Genomic DNA, 8094 nt, shown 5'->3' on the forward strand with positions numbered 1-8094 from the left:
CATTTCAAGTACGACGGCGATGCGACCCTCTACGTGAGGGTGTTTGGGGAAGATGGTCGCGGCGCCGGATGCTGCCCCGAGGTGAACGACGGCGACGAGGTGCTCGGCCTTGGCGATGGTCGTGAGGAGGATGGGGGCGAACCCGCCCTTGGCGTCGACCGCGTCTCGTCCAGCTACGGCGGCTCTTCCCCCGGCGACAGCTCCAGCAGCAGTGGTTACGACCAGCCGCCGCGCCCGCTTCGAAGGTGGCAGCGGGTCGTCTCGTCGTCGCGCCCCTGTGAAGCGCGAGGAGGGGTCTGGCTGAGCTCGGGTCAGCGCCATGAGCCCTCCTTCGCGGTCCACCACGAGGGCACGCGCCGCTTTTATCTTGTTCTTCCTTTTCTTCCTGTATCAAGAAAGAAACCAGTATGGGGCCCCGGAGGGGCGTGCAACGAACTATGATTTCCTAGTTGTTATGCTATGTTCATCGTCCCTGTGCTGTGTCGCAACACCGTTGTTTTATGTAAGGGTAACTTAGCTTGATGTGCTTGGAGTAGTCTCCTCTCCACGAGGTGCTCGCTGCCTAGTGCCTGTCGAGGCCCCCTTGGCCTGGTAGGCGCTTAGAAACTGCAAAAAACTCGTTAGGAGGCTTAACGTTCTCACGAGCCTTGGTCACGGGCGCCGCTGGCCTTGACCCTGCGCTTTGTATCGCGATACTCGTGGCACTACTAGAAAAAGGCTTACTAGTGGCGCACCAGTTTTGCGTACTAATGGCGCACCACTGGTGCACCACTAGCATCACGCCACTAGTATTTTTTACTAATGGCGCACCAGTGGTGCGCCATTAGTATAGGCCACTGGTGCGCCATTAGTATAGGCCACGGTGCGCCATTAGTATAGGCCACTGGTGCGCCATTAGTATAGGCCACGGTGCGCCATTAGTATTTTTGAATTTTGAAGGCGGGAAAATAGTAGTGGCGCACCGTCTAACCCCCACCGTGCGCCATTGCTATTTTTGAATTTTGAATTTGGATCTGGATCGCGATTTTTTTGCCCATTTTTTGCTTTTTTTGGCTCGTTTTTTTGCATGATATTATTTCAAATTTTGTTCCTGTTTTTGGATCTTGTACGTTCTTTTGGCGTGTTCTTTTGCCGGAGAGGAGTTCGCCGGAGAGGAGGAGGAGGAGGAGGTCGCCGGAGAGGTGCTCGCCTACATCGCCGGAGAGGAGGAGGAGGTCGCCGGAGAGGTGCTCGCCTACATCGCCGGAGAGGAGGAGGAGGAGGTCGCCGGAGAGGTGCTCGCCTACATCGCCGGAGAGGAGGAGGAGGAGGTCGCCGGAGAGGTGCTCGCCTACATCGCCGGAGAGGAGGAGGAGGTCGCCGGAGAGGAGTTCACCGGAGCATCGGAGAGGAGGAAGGAGAAACCATGAAGGGAGCTCACCGAAGAGGAGGGAGGAGGAGCTCACCGGAGAGGAGGGAGTAGGAGCTCACCGGAGAGGAGGGAGGAGGAGCTCACCGGAGAGGAGGGAGGAGGAGCTCACCAGAGAGGAGGGAGGAGGAGCTCACCGGAGAGGAGGGAGGAGGAGCTCACCGGAGAGGAGGGAGGAGGAGCTCACCGGAGAGGAGGGAGGAGGAGCTCACCGGAGAGGAGGGAGGAGGAACTCACCGGAGAGGAGGGAGGAGGAGCTCACCGGAGAGGAGGGAGAAGGAGATGAAGTGGAGGAGAGGTGGAGTGGAGGAGAAGAATGAAGAGGTAAGGAGGAGAGGACACGCCCAGCCATATATACGGCATAGTAATGGCGCACCATGGGCAGGTGCGCCATTACTATTTTTTTTATTTTTTTATTTATTTTGAATTTTGAAGGCGGGAAGATACTAATGGCGCACCATGGGCAGGTGCGCCATTAGTAATTTTTTTATTTTTTTGATTTATTTTGAATTTTGAAGGCGGGAAGATACTAATGGCGCACCATGGGCAGGTGCGCCATTAGTAACTTTTTTTTACTTTTCTAATTTATTTTGAATTTTGAAGGCGGGAAGATAGTAATGGCGCACCATGGGCAGGTGCGCCATTAGTAAGTTTGTTTTTTTTTGAATTTTTTTGCCTCTCCAGATCTTAAAAGCCCCATATCTTTTTTTCTGTTAGGTTTTTGAGGATTTTGAAAATGTTTAACGGGGTTCCCCCGGTTAAATTCGGATGTAACTTTTCGAGTAGATGATTTTTCATATAAAAAACTTTTTCATCCGAGTTCGTATGCAAAAGTTATGCCCATTTTAAGAAATTCCAGAGAGATTTTGCAAATAAAGTCGAAATTCATATTTGTTAATTTTCCCAACAACTAGACCACATATCACATGGGAAACTTGTTTTATTTTATTTTTTTGACATTTCCATCATTTTCTTTTATTTTTTTAAAACTGAAAAGGCGGTCCACGGGGGGGGGGGGGGGGGGGGGGTGGGGGTGCATTCGGTGGAATGGGCCAAGTTACTAATGGCGCACCGTGGGGGTGGTGCGCCATTAGTAGTTCAACTAGTAATGGCGCACCACCCCAACCGTGCGCCATTAGTAGTTTTTCAAAAAAAATAAAAAAATTTGAAATAAAATTTGTAACAAAATTACTAATGGCGCACCTGTGAGTGGTGCGCCATTAGTAGTTCAACTAGTAATGGCGCACCGTGGGAGTGGTGCGCCATTAGTAGTTGAACTAGTAATGGCGCACCGTCCCACGGTGCGCCATTAATAGTTTAAAAAATAAAAATAAAAATAAAAAAATTTGAAAAAAAATTTTGAAACATAATTACTAATGGCGCATCGTGGGATGGTGCGCCATTACTAGTTGAACTACTAATGGCGCACCATCCCACGGTGCGCCATTAGTAGTTTTGAAAAAATCAAAAAAAAAATTTACTAATGGCGCACCGTGGATGTGGTGCACCATTAGTATTTTCACACTAATGGCGCACCAACACATGGTGCGCCATTAGTATATAGTAATGGCGCACCACATGTCTGGTGCGCCATTAGTGGCCATATCATCTATAGCCCTTTTCCTAGTAGTGTGGGGCACGGATTAGGAAAGCGCCAGCTTGTGGACTCGAACGAGGGTGCCTCGCGAAAAGCAGAAAAAGGGGAAACGCTCACGAGGGCACCCTCGCGAAAAGCAGAAAAAGGGGAAAACGCTCACGAGGGCACTTGTCCAGCCCCCTCACGAGGAATATGAGAGAGAGTACAACAAACAGAAACCAAGGCAGAAGTCGGCGGAACCATCAAGGGGCGAACCAGCAAAGAACTCCAGAAGCAAACTTCGATTAAAGAGGGGCGAGCCAACTACGGAAAGCAAATGAAAAGCCGCGTCCGGCACCTAGTCTAGTCTTCATGTCTTCTCACCAGCGCGGAGCTAAGTGCTGCCACTTAGACGTGGGAGGGAGCCCCCGAGGCCCGAGGGCGGCACTCCTGAGACTCCGGGGAGTGTACAGCCCCACTCATTATTACGTGAGAGTGTCATGAGCGGAGATCTTCACAGGCACTGGGCCTTCTTCACAGGCGCTGGGCCTTTCTTCACGGGTAGAACTTCCGGAGGTGCTGGATGTTCCAGGCATTCTGGATGGGTACCACGTCCTGTGTCTCCACGCGCGCGGCGCCAGGCCTGGAGACATGGGCGACCTTGAACGGGCCCTCCGACATGGGTGAGAGCCTGTGCAGCCCTTCCCTGGAGAGGACCCGCCTCAGGACGACGTCACCCACCTCGAGCGTCCTGGGGCGGATGTTGCGGGTGGTACCGACGCAGTGCCTGGTGATACCTTGCCGCCCGCAGTGCAGCTTCGCGGCGACATTCCTCCCCTAGCACGAGGTCCACCCCCCGCGTGGCGTCCTACTGAGTTTCATCAAACACCAGGACCCGTGCGGAGCGATGCTTGACCTCGTGAGGGAGGATCGCTTCTGCTCCGTAGACGAGGAAGAACAGGGTCTCGCCCGTTGGCTTGGTGGCGGTGGTGCGGATGGACCACAACACGGACTGGAGCTCGTCGTACCAGCCCATGCCGTAGGCCTCGAGCTTCTTCTTGAAGGTCCTGGTCTTGAGGCCCTTCAGGACCTCTGCGTTGGCGTGTTCGACCTAACCATTGCTCCTAGGGTGCGCCACCGAAGCAAGCAGATCTGCGTTCCAATGTTAGCACAATATGTCTTGAAGAGATTACTAGTGAACTGCGAGCCGTTATCAGTGATGATGCGGTTGGGGACCCCTAAACGGCTCACGAGACCATTGATGAACCTGACCGTGAAGCCAGCTTGGATGGTGCGGACGACTTCTACCTCTGCCCACTTGGTGAACTTGTCGATGGCGACGTAGAGGTAGCGGTAGACCCCAGGCACTCGAGAGAACGGGCCCAAGATATCCAGCCCCCAGACCGCGAACGGCCATGTGAGTGGGACGGTCTGGAGGCCCTGAGCCGGCTGATGAATCTTCTTGGCATGGAACTGGCAGGCCTCACATGACCTCACCAACTCAGTCGCGTCGTTGAGTGTTGTGGGCCAGTAGAATCCACTGTGAAACACCTTGCCAACGAGGGTCCGTGACGACGAGTGGTGCCCGCAGTCCCTACTGTGTATGTCTGTCAGGACCCCGATTCCAAGTCACATCGATCTAGCCGGTAACACCTCATATCACTTTGTGGCCTCACGCACGGTATTCCCACGGGTGTCGCCTTACCATGGCCCGGGACCGTTTGCGCCTTTTGGCTCACGTATATGATAGTGTCGCTAGCATCCATATGACAGAGAACCCGGGCCGACATGACTAGTCGTGAACCCAAAGTGGCACTAACTTACGGGGAGAGGCATACATGAATCAACATCGAGCATGTCGATCAGCAGCGTGCGAATCCGGGCTGTAGCACTGGGCTAACAGGACTCCGGGAACCCGGGCTGTAGCAGGCTAGGCAGGACTCCGGATGTCACCGCGTGACATTTCCCCGAAGGGACAGACACAGGAGCGAAGTGAAACACATGCCGGCCAGTCAAGTGTTCCGGGGCAGTAGTGCTAGGCTAGCAGGACTACGGTGAACCGGGCTGTAGCAGACTACTATGGCTCATGGAAGCACAAGACTACATTTCCCCATAAGAGAGGCTACCAAGGATAAACAACTAGGTTGTCAGATCCCACACATACCAAGCATTTCAATCATACACACAATATGCTCGATATGTGTAAATACAACATGGCATCACAGCATAACTCTACGTCTCAGGTATTTATTCATTAGGCTCCGAAGAGCCAGATATTACAAACATGGGTCTCATGACCCAACATTCAGAGCATACAAGTCAAACACATGCGGAAGCTTAACATGTCTGAGTACAGACATCTACAAATGAAAAAGGCTGAGAAGCCTGACTATCTACCAGATCCTACCGAGGGCACAAGATCGTAGCTGAGGTATCAAGCTAAACGTCGAAGTCCACACGGAACTACTAGCGAGACTGACGTCTCTCTGCAAAACATAAAATAAGAAAACGTGAGTACAAATGTACCCAGCAAGACTTACATCAGAACTATCTACATATGCATCGGTATCAACAAAGGGGGTGGTGGAGTTTAACTGCAGCAAGCCAGCTTTGACTCGGTGGCTATCCTGAACTATGACTGCAAGTAACTCTTTTGAGGTGGCGCACACGAGTCCACATATTCACCATATCAATACACCACTATGGATTCGCTCCCGTCTCCCTACGAGAACGCCATCCATAGCACTCACGCTTATCTTGCGCATTTTAGAGTATCCACTTTCACTTGTCTATGAACTGTTATAGGCAACCCAGAAGTCCTTTACCGCATACACGGCTATTCGAATAGATCGTATTAACCCTGCAGGGGTGTACTTCGTCACACACGCTCTCGCCACTTACCACCATGTACACGTCGTGTACCTCGGCAACCTTCAAGCGGAAGCCTGGCGAGGGAGTCGGCCACGACCTGACTAACCACACAAGTCTCTCGTCCAAGTTTATCGCCTATTCGGGTTCCATCTGCAAGGAGATCTGGCCGGGGTGTCGCTCACGGCCCCAAATGATGTGTGTAGGGTTCCCAAGCCCACCTCGATGGATGGATCTACGCTTGGTACACCGTGCCACGGTGCCTAGTCTGTCCCAAGCCCACCTGTACCGGGTACCACTTGGTAGACTACTAACACAACCTACAAACACCAGAAACTAGTTGCAACTCCTGGACAGAGATCAAGTTGATTAATAAGTCGAGAGGGGCAATTAAGCATTCCAATGTGTGGTAGTAACTGTTCATGGATCACAAACACAGAACTCGGTTCCTGAGGACGGCTGCAATGAGACAACCCACCATGTACTCCTACATGGCCTCTCACCGCTACCTTTACCAAATCGTGTTCACACACTTAGCTCTCAACAGTAGGACATGTTCACCACATTACAATTCATCCCCGATGAATCAGACCTGACACAACTAACTCTAAGCAATAGCAGGCATGACAAACAAGCATGAATGAGTAGGCACAATAGGGCTCAAACAACTCCTACTCATGCTAGTGGGTTTCATCTATTTACTGTGGCAATGACAGGTCAAGCAGAGGAAAGGGGTTCAACTACCGCAGCATGTAACAGTTGAATCGTTGTTGTCCTAATGCAGTAAAAGAGAGCAGAAGCGAGAGAGTGGGTTTGTATCGGAATGAACAAGGGGGTTTTGCTTGCCTGACACTTCCGAAGATAGTATAGCTCTTCATCGGTGTCATCGATTGCATCGTTGAAGCAACGTCTACTGAGGGGGACAACACCGGCAAACAGAGAAGAAACACGATCAATGCAATGCACAATATGATGCATGCTATGACATGGCAATATGAATGTGTTTTGATCTAATGCAACTAGCAACAGGTTAAATGAAGTTGGTTTGAATCCAAGATTCAAATTCAAACTCCATATGTGGAAATTCAAATGCCATTTACATGATTTGTCCTAAACAGTAGCTATAAGTTGCTCTAACATGCATGGAAAAGGTACAGATGGATAGATTGGATTTTTTCTGATCATTTTTCATATATAATTTATCTTATTTGGAGTTACAGATAATTTTCTATGATTTTTAGAAGTTAGCACTATTTTCTGGGATTTCCTATATAAGAATAAATCTAGAAAAGGTTAATTGCGTCAGCATGACGTCGTGGTGATGTCAGCAGGCCAAGGGCGCCAGCCCAGGTCAAACCTGACGGCTGGGACCCGCATGTCATTGAGACAGTGTTAAACTCCGGTTTAACCCCGCGTTGACTCAGCTTTGACCCGTCGTGGGGCCCGGTGTCAGTGACCTAAGAGGTCAATTAGATTGTCATTAGGCTAATTAAGTGTGCCACGTCGGCGGCTTAATGCCGGCGACCAAAGCCGACGGTGGAGGGTCGCCGGAGTTGCTCGGGCTCGCGCTACAGACTGCGGTTTGGGGCGGGGTTTGGCTCTACGGCGAGCTGGCGTTCGCGCACATCTGCTAGGGCAGATGGGATGGGCTGGGATGGAGCGAGCTCGCCGGAGTCGAGCTCGTGGCAGCGGCCGGAGTACGGGCGAGTGCGGGCGCGTGGTTCCAGGGCATGGGAGAGCTAGTTAGGGGCTGCGTTGGACTCATCGTTGCTCCAGGAGCACGCCGGAGGCACAATCTTGAGCGGAGATGCACGGTGGCTGCGAGAGCAACGACCCTGGCAGACGGCGGCGCTTGGGTATGGCAGCTGGCACGACTAGAGGGCGTAATCGAGCTCGGGGAGAGGGGGTTACGACGCGGGAACTCATGGTGGTTGCAGAGGTCGTCGAAGCGGGCTCGAGGAAGGCTTGATGGCGTCGGAATCCCGGCGGCGATCTCCTGTGGCCGAGGAAGAAGATGAGGACGTCGAGGGTGTTGCGGTGCTTCCCAGCTCACGTGGCTCGGTGGGGTAGATGGGGACGGCGTGGCAGAGCTCTCGAGCACGTTGGAGGGGCGAGGGAGGGCCGGTGGTCGTGGCAACAGCGAGCGGCGGCGACGGCATACTCGGCCATGGGGGGGACAGAGGAGCGAGGGGGAGGGAGGTCCAGAGAGCGAGGGAGAAGTGAGAGGGGGTCGGGGAGGTGG

Source organism: Triticum aestivum, chromosome 2D (genome assembly GCF_018294505.1).
Source record: "Triticum aestivum cultivar Chinese Spring chromosome 2D, IWGSC CS RefSeq v2.1, whole genome shotgun sequence".
Taxonomy (NCBI): domain Eukaryota; kingdom Viridiplantae; phylum Streptophyta; class Magnoliopsida; order Poales; family Poaceae; genus Triticum; species Triticum aestivum.